Below are 16530 nucleotides of genomic sequence, written 5' to 3' on the forward strand. Positions count from 1 at the left end.
TCATTAGATTATTAATACTGACGCATACACAAGTCTGTTTTCGGTTTTTGGACTTTTTCTCTAATCTTTGATTTTTGGTGAAATATTGGATCATTTGAAAATTATCTGAGATAAAACCATGTGAGAAGTTTAGAGGGAAAAATCACTATTTGGTGGAGCTGTTAACAACTCATAGACATGTGAAATGTGACCCCGACTACACACTGCTTTTTGTAAGACGTCAAAAGCCAAAAAGGTTGGAAACCACTGGTTTCATCTTTAACAATGTGTTGTATTTTAAAAGCTTGTTATATTGTCCATTGTTTCAAATCTTCATCTGAAAAGTAACTAAAGCTGTCAAATAAATGTAGTGGAGTAGAAAGTACAATATTTCCATCTGAAATGTTGTGGAGTGGAAGTACAGTACTTGATTAAATGTACTTATTTACTTTCCACCACTGCTTTTGAGAAGCCCTAAACATGAACAACATTTTAATCAGATTGTGCATACTTTAAGTACAAATGATACCATTCAATATATATTTGTAGTTGTTATCCTTTTTAAATTCAATTTTTAATGAAGAGGTGTAACATCTCATGGTCTGGATCTGATCCACCATGACAATTTGTAAAACACTCACTACTTAGCATTTTTGGAATTTGTTTGTATGGAAATTGTTCAATTTTATGTGTATGGTCCATTTTAAAGTTATGACAGATTTAATATGATTTAAGATTGATGAATGAAGGAAATAGTTTAAAATCATTTAAGTGTCCAGCATATGTCATCAGAAGTGCTTGTTGGATGGTCGAATGGCTTCACAAAACCCCTCACCCTGCACCTTTACAACATCAGAATTAGGTGGGCTACGTTAGACAGTTTCTATAACATTCTGAAACCTACAATACAACATTCACACTCACTTCATGCAGTGATTGGCCAGGTGTGCAATGGTGAGAAAGTAAGCAGGGTATCAACTTCTCACTCCAGCTCTCCTTTTTCAGTAGTTTAACGACTGTATATGTCAATTCTCATGTTTACAACAGTGCAACACAATGAATGCCTTCCAGAAGAGACTGTCTGAAAGTGTGCACCGTTATTTCCGTATTTAAACGATGACAGTCGGCTTTTCACCTCACATTATGTTTTTTCATTCCGATGTGGTCAGGCAACACATTGCATAAACTACTTCTTTTCTAACATTATCCAGTCCTTAGTAAGCAGCTAAATCCCCTCAGCTCTACAGAGCTTATTAGCATCTTCCAGCTATTTGTTTTGGTTGTACTGTCCACCACAACTTTACTGTTGGTTTGCTCTCACCACTCCCATTAGTGTTATTTTCAGCAGTAGCAGGCAGCAGGGGTGAGAGTCTTTAGGAATCGATTTAATTCCAATTCTTGGTGTCACTATTTGATTCAGAATCGCTTCTCAATTCAAAGCTAATTCTCCATTTATTAAATAGACCTAGTTTCAGGCTCTTACTCCAGCACAATGTGTGTCAAACCACTCACTCGTATCCTCAATTTCAATATGTTATATAACAGGCAGTTCAGCTAAATGGTCTTGATGAAGGTCAGTGTCTGACCAAACAAATACAGCAAAATAAAATGAATGGGAATACACAATTTTCTATATTTAAAAAGTCAATCTGGAAGCATTTTACAGTCTTGTGCTTGTATAAGAATAATGAAATGAAAGTGTTATTTACTGACCGGGTGCAGGTCTTTTCAAATGAAAAGGTCTATAGACACACTATGGAAATACTTCACATTCATCTTGCAAGGCCAATTAGTCATTAAGTAAAAAATGCAGCCAAACGCTGAAGATCAACTAAAAGATAACTCTAGTGTGTACATGCTATTCACAATCTGTTCCTTCGACATGTTGTTAACAACGTTCAAAAATGTTTTTTTGGAATCTGTAAATTGTCTCAGAATCATAGAAGATAGAACTGCAATTTTTATGTGAATTGAATTTTTTCCCTACCCTCACCTGGCAGTTGTTTTCAGAGAAAAAGCTCTAAAAACCCACTTTACAGTATGGTACCTGCCTAGCACCAAATGGTAGACAGCCAAAGTTAGCAACTAGCTGGAGAAGCATTTAGCAGCTATAGAGACACATCTCTGAAATGCTAATGTTGCTCTGTGGCTGCTTGATGTGTATATTAGCCACTGTCTGCTAACATGTATCAACTGTATGTATCAACATATCAACTTTATTAGGTGATAATATAAAAACATTGAACTATTTGTTGTACTGCCCCCAAGTGGCAAAAGGTCAATTAATGCAGGTTTAAACAATAATTATCATGGGGCAAATTTTATTTTTTACTTCTCAAAAACTTATCAGCCTCAAATAACCAAAAACAGTGTTTTTTAAAGACCCATACAGATCAAACCCACACTGGTGCAGGTGGCAGGGCAGCCATACAGACCTTGTCGTACCCATGGGATCTAGCTTTGGGGCTCCCCAGCCTGCATGGCCCTCCACCCTCACCACCTTTGGGATTCAGGGTAGTTAAATCATATTTAACAATACTGCTGGTTTACTTTTTTTCCCGCCGGGAGCCAAATGTGACCGCCCTGTAATTGCTTCCATACTCCCCTTGCACTGTACAAATGTAAACACGTGAGAAAGGCAGGTAGCGTGGGCTCCTCCTATAGAAAACACAGCCTCTTACTGTAAACAGAATTTCTGTTTAAACCCCATGCACCCTCCACACTCTCTCTCTGACACCTAATATATAACGTGTGTGTGCGTGTCTCTGAGGAGCGCTTTGAGAGGCTTGATGGATTCTACCCAGACCATAACTCCCTTTACTAAGAAATAAACAAATATGATTGAATTATGATGCAAGGCACCTATAAATTTTCCAACACACTTTGGTCTTGTGTCTTTTTTAATCAGTCTGAGGGCATGTTGCTGCTCTTTCTGAGGCCTTCAACAACATTAGTTTAGCTGGAAATAGCCGTCTCCTATTTCCCAGAATTACCGCCGTGGGTGGATGTTGAAAGCAGTTTGAAAAATAGCACCTCTCATTTCTTTGTCTTTCCTGAAACAGGACACTGAACAGGAAAATGTGGCACAGTTAAGTAGAGTAACTGCTTATGAAATGTGTACACCTCAGTCAAGGCTTGAAACTTGCGCTGCCATTTACACAATAGGATTTTGTTAACACGGGATGTTTGTTATTTCCTGTAAAGATGCATATACATTCCCATTAAAAGCCACATTCCTTTATTAATTTACATGTCAGAGAAACAACATGTTTTATTGAGAGAATGTTCGTGTTGTTAACATCTTCTATAAATGTGACAAATCCAGCTCTGACTCATGTTTGTAGGAGGCTCCAAGGACACAAATATATGTTTTTGAGGAAGCAAAGGGTTGTATTCACGTCTCTCTGAAGAGAAAATGCTCTCACTGCTACTCAAGGTTACACACACAGTCTATTCATAAAAATCCACTACTACCTTAACAAGGTCATTCCCAAAATTACCTACGAGTTATCTACCCGCAACCTTGAGTATCTGATTACTCCTGCACAATTACTCGGCTAGAGATTTCACATATAATTTGTCTTTTTTCAGGCATGGGTGAAAAGAATAACAAACTGTATATGAATAGAGATGCATAATTATGACATAATTTGTGAAAATTGTGTTTGATTGCAGGGCATGGCAAAGTGTTTAATCATGTTTACCAGGCCATGTTGGACAGAGCTGGGGGGTATACAACTCAGAACTGACAAGCCTCTCAAGCTCTAAATTACAAGCATGTAAACCAAAGAGGTATTTCTCTAATCAGCAGCTTGTCTACCTACTACTGTATATCAACAGTTTTCTGAACTTTTGTTAACAATTTCTGCAAGAAAGTGAATAAAGCAGTAAAAGGTCAGTGTGGTTGCGGTACAGTGGGTCTGCAGAAGAGAAGGTATTACATGAAGAGGGAGACTTTTTCAAATAACTCTCCATTTTTAAATGGATAGTATACTCCAAAATACAATGAAATGGAATTTTCCTGTTACTTGGTAAAATATCAAAGTATTTCAATGTTATTTCAATTCAATGTTATTTGATTCTTTTTTTTTTAACTAAAAAAAAACCTGTCTATAACTCACCACAAATATTAAGGCATCTGGCTTGCAGTACTCAAAAAGAAAAAAATTATATTTTTGAAAACTCAACAGCATCGCCATTCAAATGACACACTTTCTCATGACACCTTGCTTAAAAAGTGTCTGATAGACAGTTTGCAGGCTTTGGTAGAAAATTGCGATATATATTCACATGAAGACCTGCAGATTATTGTCGGTAACCATGCCATTACACTTGAAACTTTGCTGTTGAGTTTGGGTTTTTTTTCAATGTCAATGCTATTGACTTGAACTACAGAAAATAGCTCCAAACTTTGGTAATTCACATAACATTTAAAAAGAAAATTACTCTGATAAATACTATATATCACTCCAGAGCTAATAGTTTTTTTTGTTTTTCAGAGTTTTGTCCCTTTTAAATGTTACTCAGCAAACCCTGAGGTGCCAAAGCCTTCAGACCAAATCTCAGAATATATTGGTTTGCCAGTACGGACAAGGACTTTTTCCCTTAAAGGGTCTAAGTCTATAAAACCTGAAATGAAGCTTGTTTCACCCTGCCTTTAGCTGCTGCTCACACAACCAAGGGAGTTTCATTAGTCTGCTTTTCAATCTGCCCAGAATCCGTAGGAATTAATTCCATATTGTACGATTCTGCACCTCACGAATCACATCCAGCGGCAATGTCAGGTACCAAAGCAGGACATTGTGTGCCTTCTACGTAGCACACCAGAAAGTATTGCTGCGTCCAACAGTTTTTAACTTTCTAAAACAAACAATCTGACAAGCATGTCCACTTCACACAACTATTGGCCAGGTGAGAAAGTAGGATTAATTCCCCATTCCCCTAACCCAAAATGCTGCCATTGAATGTCAAAAAAGGTTGTCAATGAACGTAACCTGAAATTTTGATGATTGTCCAACATCAACTTTCTTGTCAGGCAATCGGGTGGTTTTAAAAGACTGCTTCAGTTTTCTGTGAGGGTCTAAAATACGTTTCACCATAGATAACTCTTGCATGAACATTAAATAACTGCAGAATTATTAAAGACATTAGTGTTAATCATTAGTCTAATTTAAAGACATTAGTTCAAAATATCAACTAGCTAGGTATCTTCAAATCCAATAGTCTTCGTATTGTTCTTGCCAATCAAACCTTAATTACAAGTTAGAGATGGCATGGTTCATTTTAGCCCTGGCTCAGTTTAAGATTTACCATCCAAGCTTCTCTTACACCCAGGAACTCTGGCTACACAGAGAGCCACAGCTTGCACCCTTCACCAAGGCCAGGCCAGTCCAGCCGTGCACAGTCCAGCCCAAGGCCAGACTCACTCGGGAATTTCAGCTGAATTCAATTTCACCTCTGGCCTCTGTCGCGGCAGCTTGAGCCGCGGCTACACAAAGGGCCAAGTTTCACATTGAACGTGAGAACCCCCTCATCTCCTGACCTCTATTACCATATGAATGGACCAGAAAATGGAACTGGGAGCAAAGAGAGAGAGACAGGAGTGAGAGAATCGAGGCAAAATGGCTAATTTTTAGAGCATTCGTTTACCTTTCACACTCACTCAGAATAGGGATTTGTCTCTTTATGTCACCGTGAGACAAACGCACATGTACAGATGTCATCCAGCGTGTCACCTGGAGAGGATACTATAGCTGCTCAGCGTCTTAAATCTTAAAGGGAAGTTGCATGAACCCTTAGTATTCTAAGCATTTGTGGCCAAAAGCTCAAAATAGCAACAGTTCTAGACCTGATCAATGGGAATCTACAGGAAAACCTTAATCCAAGAATCAGCCCCTTTATATGGTTCAATGGCCTCTAACTCCTCATATTGCTTCAGCTCTTCTTTCTCTTTCACTACAGTTGTTATGCTCTCAGTATTTGTCAGTACTCATTCTACTTTCCCCATATTACACTCGTTCAATCATCATGTGCTCCCACTGGCATGAAACGCAAATAAGCAAACAATATGAAGCACCAACAACAAGTAAGCACATAATTATATGTGGCAATTGGTGGTGTGGTTCTGAGAAGAAACAGCACTGGGAAGTCATGTCAGATGATACAAACAGTCAAAAATTTATATTCAAAATAAGATGGCGGCAAAGAACATTTGTCATTTTGGCCTTGTGAAACTTGTTTCACCATCAGCTTTTGACCTATAACAAGCTGATCATGGCCCGATCATATTGGCCTATTATATATATATATATATATATATATATATATTATTGGAGACATCTCATCAAACATTTAATATAAGACAAGAATATAATTATATGTAAAACTATATATTTTAAAGCTACAATCAATCTTATTTTCTTGTCACTATCAGTAGAATGTATTTAAGACCCTGAAAACCTACTGTATTTTCTCAGTCAGCGTCTTCGTATGAGTGACAGGATCCTACAAAAAAAAACCCAAAAACACAGATTTCTGCCCAAGTTAGATCCATTTTGGTTATTTCACATTAGAGATTTCTCTACTTGTGTTTTTGCTCTTGCTTTTCTTACTGCTTTGAAGTGGGCGAGGCTGAGTTGGAAAAAAGGTGACGTCACATATTTCCATGCACAAATTAGGATTTAGGTGCAAGCCTCCCAAAAACTCATATTACTCAATGTTTTTAGGAGTTGTTGGCTTTTATTAATAGCAAACAGCTTTAATCTAAACACTACACTAGCAGTTAGTTACTTTTATCAGTGTTGTCCCTCTTTAACCCCGCAGAGCAACACAGATGGGAGGCAGAGGACGAGAGGTGGAATTAAAGGCAGGGTGTGGGGGAGAGCAGGTGTGAGGATGAATAAAGGTGGTGAGTGGTGTGTGTGTTTGTGTGTGGTGGGGGGTGCAGGGGGGTGGTGGTTAGGGCAGAGGATCAGTAAGAAAAGAGACTGAAACAGTCAGCCAGCCTGTGAGGAGTTCTAGCCACGCCCAGGAAACTAACCTTGCTGCAGTTTGTCAGGGCCAGTATGTGGGGGGTTACAGTTACAGTTAGCGGAAAAATCGAAATAGGACAAAAGGATGAGGAACAAAATTGAATATACTGTACATGTATAAATAGATTAACGTGTTTTTTTAAAGTGCATTTTTCTTTCATTTAGGCTATAAGGAAATTTAACAAAATTTTGGTCCAGATAATCACTATCTTTAGATTTGAAACCATGGGGGAAAAATAATTAAAGAAACACATAACCCACTTGAGTTACTCTTCATTGGCAAAGCAGAAACCCTCTGGAACAAACTGCAGTAATAATATACTCTATGATAATAATACTGATTATGATTCATTAATAAATTACACGGTAGATTAGATACATACATTATCAGATTATATCTGATTTTTAATAAAATGTCAGGCTATAAGCTATGTCTACAATATTACAGAAACAACTGGAGCTGTCTGTATTTGTCCTTCAGTGTGAGGCCACAGGTTAAGTGTGACAGCCAGAGAGGGAGGGACACTTGATCTATAACTGAAATAAAAGATAACAGCATCACCAACACTGTGAACACACCATATGTTCTCTATTATCTCTCCTCTGCAAGACAGGACCATCAACTGCGTCAATTTCTCCTCTGCATCACTACATGTCTTCTTCTCTGTTTTCGTCTGCCGAGCAACAAACTGTCAAAAGTAAGTCCAGTTTTAGCAGAAATGTTGAATTCCATCCACCATGAAAAATGTATTATATGCAAAATATATGTATGTAAAATATATTATATGCAACGCAAAAACAGTTAAACAATCAAATCGACTGATATATTTTTAAACAGATGAGTGAACAGGGATGTAGTTGAAGTAAAACCACTTTTAGTTTTTAAAAAAAATCATCACTGCCTCCGTCCTTTTTTGGAAATTCCAACATGAATTCATCACAATGAGGTGAGCCGCCTCACGCTGATGAAGCAACATATTTTCACTTCAGGTCACACACATCCCTCTAAAACCACACATTTTCATATCATATCCTGTAAAAGACCCTTTTTTCGTAACAAGCCTAGAAATTTCTGTTTTTGTGAAATAATGACGAAATTGTATGTAGTTAATTTTAGGCTTAGGTTTTTGGGGTTAAGGTCAGCTTTTCATTTACTTTAATGTGAAAAAAATACTGCCTTGTCTAAACAATTTTTTTTATATATATATGTATATATATATATATATATATATATATACACACATACTTTTTTTTTTTTTTTTCTTCATATAAATATTTTTTGTGAGATCTAAACCTACTTTCATGCATATTTCTTTCTTTTATAGGCTTACATACAGTACCAGTCAAAAGTTTGGACATACTGGTCCAATAACTGGTATAATTTTATAGGAAGTAGCACTGAGTTGGTGAAGTTGTAAGGACAGGGACTATTAGTTAATATTAATTAATATTTTTCTGAACATAAAAGTGGTTGTTGGGAAACAGAGAGAGATTTGGAATAAAAGGTATATCAAAATAAAATGAATATTTTCAGCAGTGGACACTGAAGGTAACTTTTTCTGCTGTTTCATTCGGTATGAGGTGAAGTCATCGAGGCAGCATGGTGAGTGATCAGAGACAGAGCGAGTGGCCAGACAGAGCTCCCTCCCTCCCTCTTCCTCCTGCATCAGAGCCCGTGGTCATTATTGCCCTCCAGACTGCTTTTATCATCTCAATAAATCTCTGCTGGCTCAGACACAGCGTAATGAGGAGACCTGCGAGGCTGTCAACCTGCGACTCTCACCCCCGCCGAGAGGAAGAAGAGGGGTATGAAAAAGGTGGAGAGAGGCTGGAGGGCCGCAGACAGAGATGAAGAGAGGGAGGGAGTTAAAAAGAGAGGGGTAGGAATTGGTTATACGCACACACACACACACACCTACACTACACAGCAGCCTCCTGCCCGTTAAAACATTATATTCAGCTTTCAGCATTTAATGAAACAATCTCAGACATTTTCATATAACTGTCCATTCTTCTTCCCTCTATCACTGATGTTAACATGATTAGACCTACTGCCTGTGTCATGAACATCATTTACATTTGCTGCTTGAAGGCCTCTTCTAGTATAAAATCTTGCGGTGCACAAGAAGTGATGTGTTCTATACTTCTGGTGTGTTCACAATAAACAGAAGTAAAACAGAGTACTCTGGATGATCAGTAATATAACTGAACAAAGATTGGAGTGCCAACTAAAATCAAAACAGAAGTTATTGGACACAAGCCTGCACTGCCAGGTGATCTCTGGGAAGTACGGTGCAAAAAAAGCACAGCACTTTGATTTGTTCAGAACCACATATGTGTCAGGAGGGGCAATTCTTCATAAGTTGCTAAATTAGTAAATCTGTGTTTAGGTTATAAAGAATGTAGTAAAATTATTAATTTGCACATTCACATATGTACTTTGTTTTCACAATATAGTCATTTGTACTCTCTATTATTAGATTAGTTCCCTCGAATTAAATCATTTATACTCTTGAAGTACTGAACTGTGATGTTAAATTACTTGATTTAGTGCCACAATTTACTAGCTTGAAGTTTAATTGCGGTTGTCAGTGTCCCTTTCACACTCTCGCTATCACTGGCTTTAATACAGTTTTATTTTGATATTGGACTGAGGTTTGTCAATGTACTTCAGGTTTTGGCTGTTAAACACAAAGCTGTTATTTTCCTTTGAAGGGATTTTATGGGATGACAAATGATATTTCACAGTAAAAGCTTTGAAGCTATATAGATGTCAGTTCATAAAATCTCAGCTCCAGTGGCACTTCATTGCAGCATTAGGAACATGGACTACGTAGATGGAACAGTAGCAAAAGAAGCCATTTAAGGGTGCAAATTATTAATTTTAAAACCCAATTTATTAATTTGAGGACTTTATTAATTTATTAATTTGTATTCCTTGCATTTTATTTTATCTCATAAAATGCAGGGAATACATCAGTATATTAAGCAATGTAAGACCATGATATGTAATTTGAGGGGATTACAAAATTAATTATCTAAAGTTTATTAAGTATTTCTGGGTTCCATAAATGTGACATTGGTATACTGATGTTTCAAAATGCAAAATGTATCACTTTTATCATGTTTTACTTAAAAAGCTGTCAAATGTGTGCAGTCAAATTCAGCTTGCAGCAGCCATTCAGGGCCTTCAGCCACCATGTGCAACCAAAAGGCACACCTTTTTTATTTTTTAAATTTAATAAAACAATAATATTATACAATTAAATTCAAATACCAAATCTCATTGGTTCTGCAATTACAACTTTTTTATCATAATTTTGATATTTATATTTTATTCATTTATAAGTAATGTGATCTTGGTTTTTTTTGTACCATTTTAATGTTTACTCTTGCACAGTAAATACAAAGTGTGTATAAAACTGTACTGAACAGATATTGTTTAACATTTAAAGGATTAATGAAGTTTCTTTCATGGATTTTAAATGCTGCTTTGCTATCCGTTAAACATACAGTAAAAATTCATTTTAAAACCTAATTGATCAGTGTTGACCTTGTTTAAATGGCACTATGGTGTCAACCATAAACACAGCAATAATTTACAGTTTTTATATAAGTGATCTTTACTGTCATGACTATACAATAAGATATAGAGTATGTTTGGGCCTATATTAGCACCATCACACTAATAACAAAATGATCCTAGGAAGGCAGGTAGGTGAGGGGATTAAGTGCTGCTTCCAGAAAGGCTTGTATATATGCAGGTAGGCTCTGTATATAGTAACTGTGAAGCCTCTTGATTTTTTTTTTCTCTTTAGCAATTTGCTGCTACAAAGGCAGAAGAGTGATGGATTGAGGCGTGTCCCCACAAAAACCCACCTCACCTGTCAAAATCCTTTTGAGGATATACTTAACTGTCCTTGTATTCTGCAAAAATGTCTTTCTTTTCTAGGAACTGCACGTCCACCGCAGCTGGCTGGTACAACTGCTCGGGGGATGGGGGTGGGGGGTGGGGAAACAGCTCTGAGAGAGACAGACCAACGCTGAGCTCAGTGACAGTGTTGTGTTTTGTGTGTGCATGAGAGAGAGCGAGAGACGGAGCGTGTGAACCCTTCTACCTCTGATGTCAGACGCGAGAGCCTTGCGTCGCTGCTGACGCCCGTGCAGCCGGTAAACCAAACACACTCTCTGACAGCTGATACATAGTATGGACTTTGACCCACACTGAACCTCACAACGGCCCCGTCATCCAGCGTCAGCTCGGCGCTTCCTCCAGTCCGGTCTGATACCCTCCCACACTGTCAGGAGCCGTCTCCAAAACGCCCACGCTCGGTTATGTAAGGGGATAATCCTGTGCAGTCATTAAAATGATGCACGGCACTGGAGGTGTAGAGGAACATAACTATTTGATGCCTATGGTGAAATCAGTGCATTAATGTTTGATAATCATAATACCTCAGAGCAGATTATACCTCCATACTTTGCCACAGAAATCTTCTTTTAACTTAACCCCCACAACCTCTGCTGTATCTAAATGCAGAGGAATATTTGAAGTGGTGCAGCCTCTCTGACACTTTAATGACCCCTTGCTCCTCCAGACTCCCTGGCTCTTTCTCAGACATCTCAATCACCTTCCCCTCTGGTAAAAAAAAAAAAAAAACTCATTTCACATGAACGCTCGCTGTGTGGCTCCTCCAACAGAAACAAAAAGGCAGCCTCTCCATCATCCGGCAAACCATAAGCTTCCCTTTATCTTCCCTCCCTCATTAAACTCTGAATAACTCAGCAGAGAGGCAGAAAGAGGAGAGAAAAAAGTGATTGAATTCTGCCGGAGGAATAAAAGCCCCTTGAGGTTGCCATTTTGAATGCGTGCCATGTTGAACAGGCTGGATCCAGAGATCCCAGAGACAACAGAGCGGGGAAGAATGGTCTATAGACAGAGCTCCAGGCCAGCTGACCCACTGTAGATAATGTACCATGGATGTAGTGTCATTGTACTGAGAGGCTGGAGTCATGATGATGACCCGTCGCGACCTCGCAGGGAGGCAGGCAGAGGCGGAGGAAGGAGGTCTGAAAGGGAGGTCAGAGGGAAATCGTGGCACCAGACTTGATATCTCTATTCAAAAGCTGTACTGGCAACCTGGTCGCAGTGAATGCGGCCCAATCCTGGGAAGGGGAAGACCAGAGAAAGGGACACAAGAAAAGAAAAATGGGTTTGACATTCAGGCAGGCGGGCTGAGGGAGGTAACAAGTTCACGGCCCTTTCAGAAAACATGGCCGCCTGCTGTGTGATGGATCATGGAGCCTCAGATTGCCGTCAGGGGTGGGACCCGGGGAGGAACACATGGGAACCCAGGCTCCCAGGAAGAGAAGAGTCACCCTGACGTTTGAATAAATGAACTCCTGTTGGTTCTGATATAAGCAGCTCCAACAGAGACATGAAACAATACTGCTGCAAAGAAATGACAAGACTAATGCTTCTGACGACACCTCCACCGCAAGAATTCATTCAGCATATTTTCATGCATTCACTCTGAAATATACAAGTGAGAATAAGAGATAATATCCTTCATGATGCTTGCAAGTGAATGGAGTTGAGCTGAAAAGGTGATAACTGAAAAAACACCTAGACCTCACAATAGTGGAACCCAACTAGTTAACAGAACAGATCCTTTAATTAGAATGAGGCAAACCAGATTAGTGCAAGTTTTTCACTTTAAAGGGGTACTCCAGCAAATTAGTATTGCACATCCATACAGTTGGAGGACTTGAGAGACCGATTTATGAAGTGAATGGTCAAAATTGTAGCAGCAAAGGACAAGATATCTTGGCTTTTTGTCCCCAGTATGAAACAAGCTTCAAAAATGCTGGATCCTACAATTCCCATAATCCAAATCAATAGCATCTTTCATTAGACCTTACGCCCTCGTCTTTCAAACTTTATGCACCCTGTTTGTAACGCAGATTTTATGTCAAAAATTTGAAGTGTGAAGCCAAATCTGTTATCGCAAGGGTTTCTTAAATTTCTATTTTACTATTGTAAAATCTGTGCACCTTTAAATTCAGTCAACTGGTTGGATTTCAAAAAAAGAAAAAGAAGTCGTGATGCGAAGTTGTGATGCGTATTCTTTAGTTAATCTGAAATGGCCTGAAAAAATTTGTGAATTATTTGAATTGTTTGACTTTAATCTTTAAAACAGTCACATTTTAATATTATCTCCACTGAACATTTCTGTATGTATGTGTGTGTATGTGTGTATTGCACTCTAGTAGTTTTGTTATTCATTGTGTCAGGCAAATACAAGTGTCCAGCCCACATGTACTTATATGACAGCAAAAATAATGTTGCTGTGGTCAAATATTTGTCAGACAAAAACATCAACGTCTTAGAAATGACATTAAATTGCCAACAAAGAATACTGTCCTTTTTCCCCAGACAAAGGAAATCTGCCACAAAAGATCCCCTTCCTAAAACACAGCTCAAGTCTTTTGTAATCATCCATCTAGAAGTGGTCATTAGAAAGCAAGGACAAGGGTTGCCCTTAAGTTGTCATATAATGAACAAAAAAAATTCAATGGACTGCTTTAATATCACCTAAAAACAAAACCTTTTCTCTTCAGGAAGACGAAAAGTAGTAGTCGGGTTACTTTACCGTAATAAAAGTGAGCACAAGTGCGTATGAGATACTGAAGGAAACACCCATTGTAACCATTACAAACACGAGGATCGAGCAGAGAGGGTCAGCTAAAGTATGTCTGGTATGCCAGGGATGACGACAACAGCCACTACTACTGTAAACATATTAAAGTATTGCTTATCACTGAGGAGTATGGAGGCAGGGAGTGGGAAGAGGAGGAGATGAGACAGGAATGTAACTGACAAAACATTAATCATCTCCACACATTCAGTAAAAATTGTGAGGTATGAAGTAAAAATATTTGCATATTACTTAGTTAACTAATGAAGATTTAAAAAATATCTAGTGGTCATATTGTCAGCACACATTGAGCATTAAAGTGCGTACAGTGTGTTGGTAATCAGTAATGAAAGTTGAAACAAAAGTAGGTATTTGGTGATCAGCAGAAAATTAACGGTGGATTCTCTGGTTCCAGCTTCTTAAATGTGATGATTTGAATATATTTGGCTTTAAGACAGTGGGATGGATAGAACAAGCAATTTGAAGACATCACTTTCACTCTGGGAAATTATAATAGGTATGAAAATTTAAAGACAAAACAATCAATTGATTAATCAAGAAAAAGATTGCCAAAAAATTAAACAAAAAAACATCCGCAGCCCAAGTTCAGCAACATCGTTGCAGTGAGCTGGTGGGGAAAAAAAATTTGAAAATGGAAGACCAGCGGACATAAGAGACTGAAATACTACTGGAATATAATAATAATGATAATAATAACAACAACAATAATAATAACCTTTCGACACAAAACCCTCTCTGTTTACTTCCCTATAGTTCCATAGTATCTCTGGTGTGCCCCACCTCCACAATCCAGGAATAATAAACCTGTCAACAACAAGTCTCCTGGGAGGCCACTGCTGACACTTCGTTGTCAGTGGCAATGCATGCTGGGACAGCTAATGGGACAGGTCCTCAGGGGTGCCTCAACAGAGGACAGCCCCAGACAGGTGAGCTGTCTGACAGGTCCAATATAAAATAAACATCATCAATATATTCACTTTTGTGGGCTTACAATCTCTAGTTGATCACTGCTGTGTTAATATTATTACTGGATAATTGTAAACCCACTCTGATTAAATCAAATAATATTATTGGATCTAGGAGATTTAGGATTAAGGCCAAGGTGCCATGAATTTGAAACTGAATCAAATTAATAATGAAACCTAGTTTACTACATGAGAATACAACAACATCATGAAAACAAATGAATAGACATCCTCACTGCTAAAATTCAAAACAGACATTTCAAGGTAAAACAAACCGAGCAACCGCAACTGAAATACTGACAACTTAAAACACTGTTTTTGTTACAGGACTAGAAAGAAGTTCTGTAACAATAACATGAAAAAAACCCATTCCAAACTCCCACCACAAAACTTGAAATTTAATCAGGTCTTTGTACCTCCGCCGCAATCCCCCCACGTGAGCGCCCAGCCTACAGTACGTCTCTGTGATTTCTCTTATCGTAACCACGTGGCTCGATTTTAGCGAGTTTGTCCTCCCTCAACACGTGTATGCGTGTGAACATCTGAGCTGATCAACTAAACAGTTCCCATATGTAGTGCTGAAGGGAGCAGCTGGACTTTCAGCACTTCACTCCGCTGTGAGTGAAGTGACACCGGTCGGATGGTGCTGAGAGGAGACGGTGTGCAGTCTGTCATTCAGTCTGTCAGTCAAGTCTTTTTACACAATTCCTCACCAGCACAACCACATATTCTTTCAATTCAAAGTACAGGCGGATGTAAAAGCATTATTTGCACTATGTGCACTCAGTAAACAAGAGTTTGGAAGCAGCAGAAGCAGTAATGGAAATGAGTGAGCAGTTGTTTGGTCTTTCCTGGGCACTGACCTGGACAGCATAGCAAACACAGCGCCGGTCAGCCTCTCATCTTGCTTCTCTTCTCAGATTTCACACTCCAGCTCCCTCCTGACTGCCTTTTGAAGTTGGTCCCTCCGCTATTTCTGAGGTAAAAGTCGCTGGCAGAGGAGGGAATGAGGGAGAGGAAGAGGGAGATGGGGGTGAAGTCTTTCTCTCTTGCCTTTTTTCCTCCTCCTCCTCATCTTCTTCTTCTTTTCTATACTTCCCCCTTGCTGTATTTTGCACTAGCTGAAATCTGCACCTCCTCTTGCTCTTCCATAGCACAAATCTCTCCACACACTCACTACTGGGAGAGGAAGAGAAAATAACATTGCGAGAGAGAGAGAGCGAGAAAGAGAGAGAGAGAGAGCGAGAGAGAGAAAAAGAGAGAGAGAGAGAGAGAGAGAGAGAGAGCAGCAACAAAAGTCTGCTCAGTCACCTCGTCTCCCTCCTGTTCAAATTTAGAGGCTGGATTTCTGGCTGCAAGGCGAACTCTACTGGGCATGCCCACAACCAAGAGGCACACTTTGTAATGAACACTCACTTCCTCTCTTGTTCTTGCCATCCCCCCCACCCCCTCCTCCCTCACGGCTCCTTCTCTCCCTCCCTCCCCCCCGTATAGCTCTCAGTTCAGCAGGAATCAGGAATGCTGCATGGACCAAAGCGCACTCGGCTCCAAGGAGCAAGTCCTACTTTGCACGAAAAAACACAATCTTACACTTTTAAAAATGATGAAAAACAAAGAATTTGAAAAGCAAGATATTTGAAAAGCAAGATAAATATGCTGAAAAACAAAACAATCATTTCAAACATAAGACATACTTTTGTAACTAACTGCAAAAATACCAATATTGTTGGTTCGCAACATATTTCCAATCCATGTAATTCAATCATGTGCGCATTAGATGGCTGTCTAGACTTCAGTGATGTAATATTTAATCCAAAACTAATGGACATGTCACTC

The 16530-nt window shown here is 38.8% G+C and overlaps 1 long non-coding RNA gene across 1 annotated transcript in view; it reads right to left on the reverse strand.

The window, feature by feature from the left end:
- Nucleotides 1-16073, reverse strand: part of LOC121898638 — a 105564-nt gene extending 89491 nt beyond the window's left edge. The window contains exon 1 of the long non-coding RNA XR_006096530.1: nucleotides 15558-16073. This is a non-coding gene — a long non-coding RNA (uncharacterized LOC121898638). The remainder of the gene's footprint in view (nucleotides 1-15557) is intronic.
- Between the last annotated feature and the right edge of the window lie 457 nt (nucleotides 16074-16530).

Source organism: Thunnus maccoyii, chromosome 6, assembly GCF_910596095.1.
Source record: "Thunnus maccoyii chromosome 6, fThuMac1.1, whole genome shotgun sequence".
Classification (NCBI taxonomy): Eukaryota; Metazoa; Chordata; class Actinopteri; order Scombriformes; family Scombridae; genus Thunnus; species Thunnus maccoyii.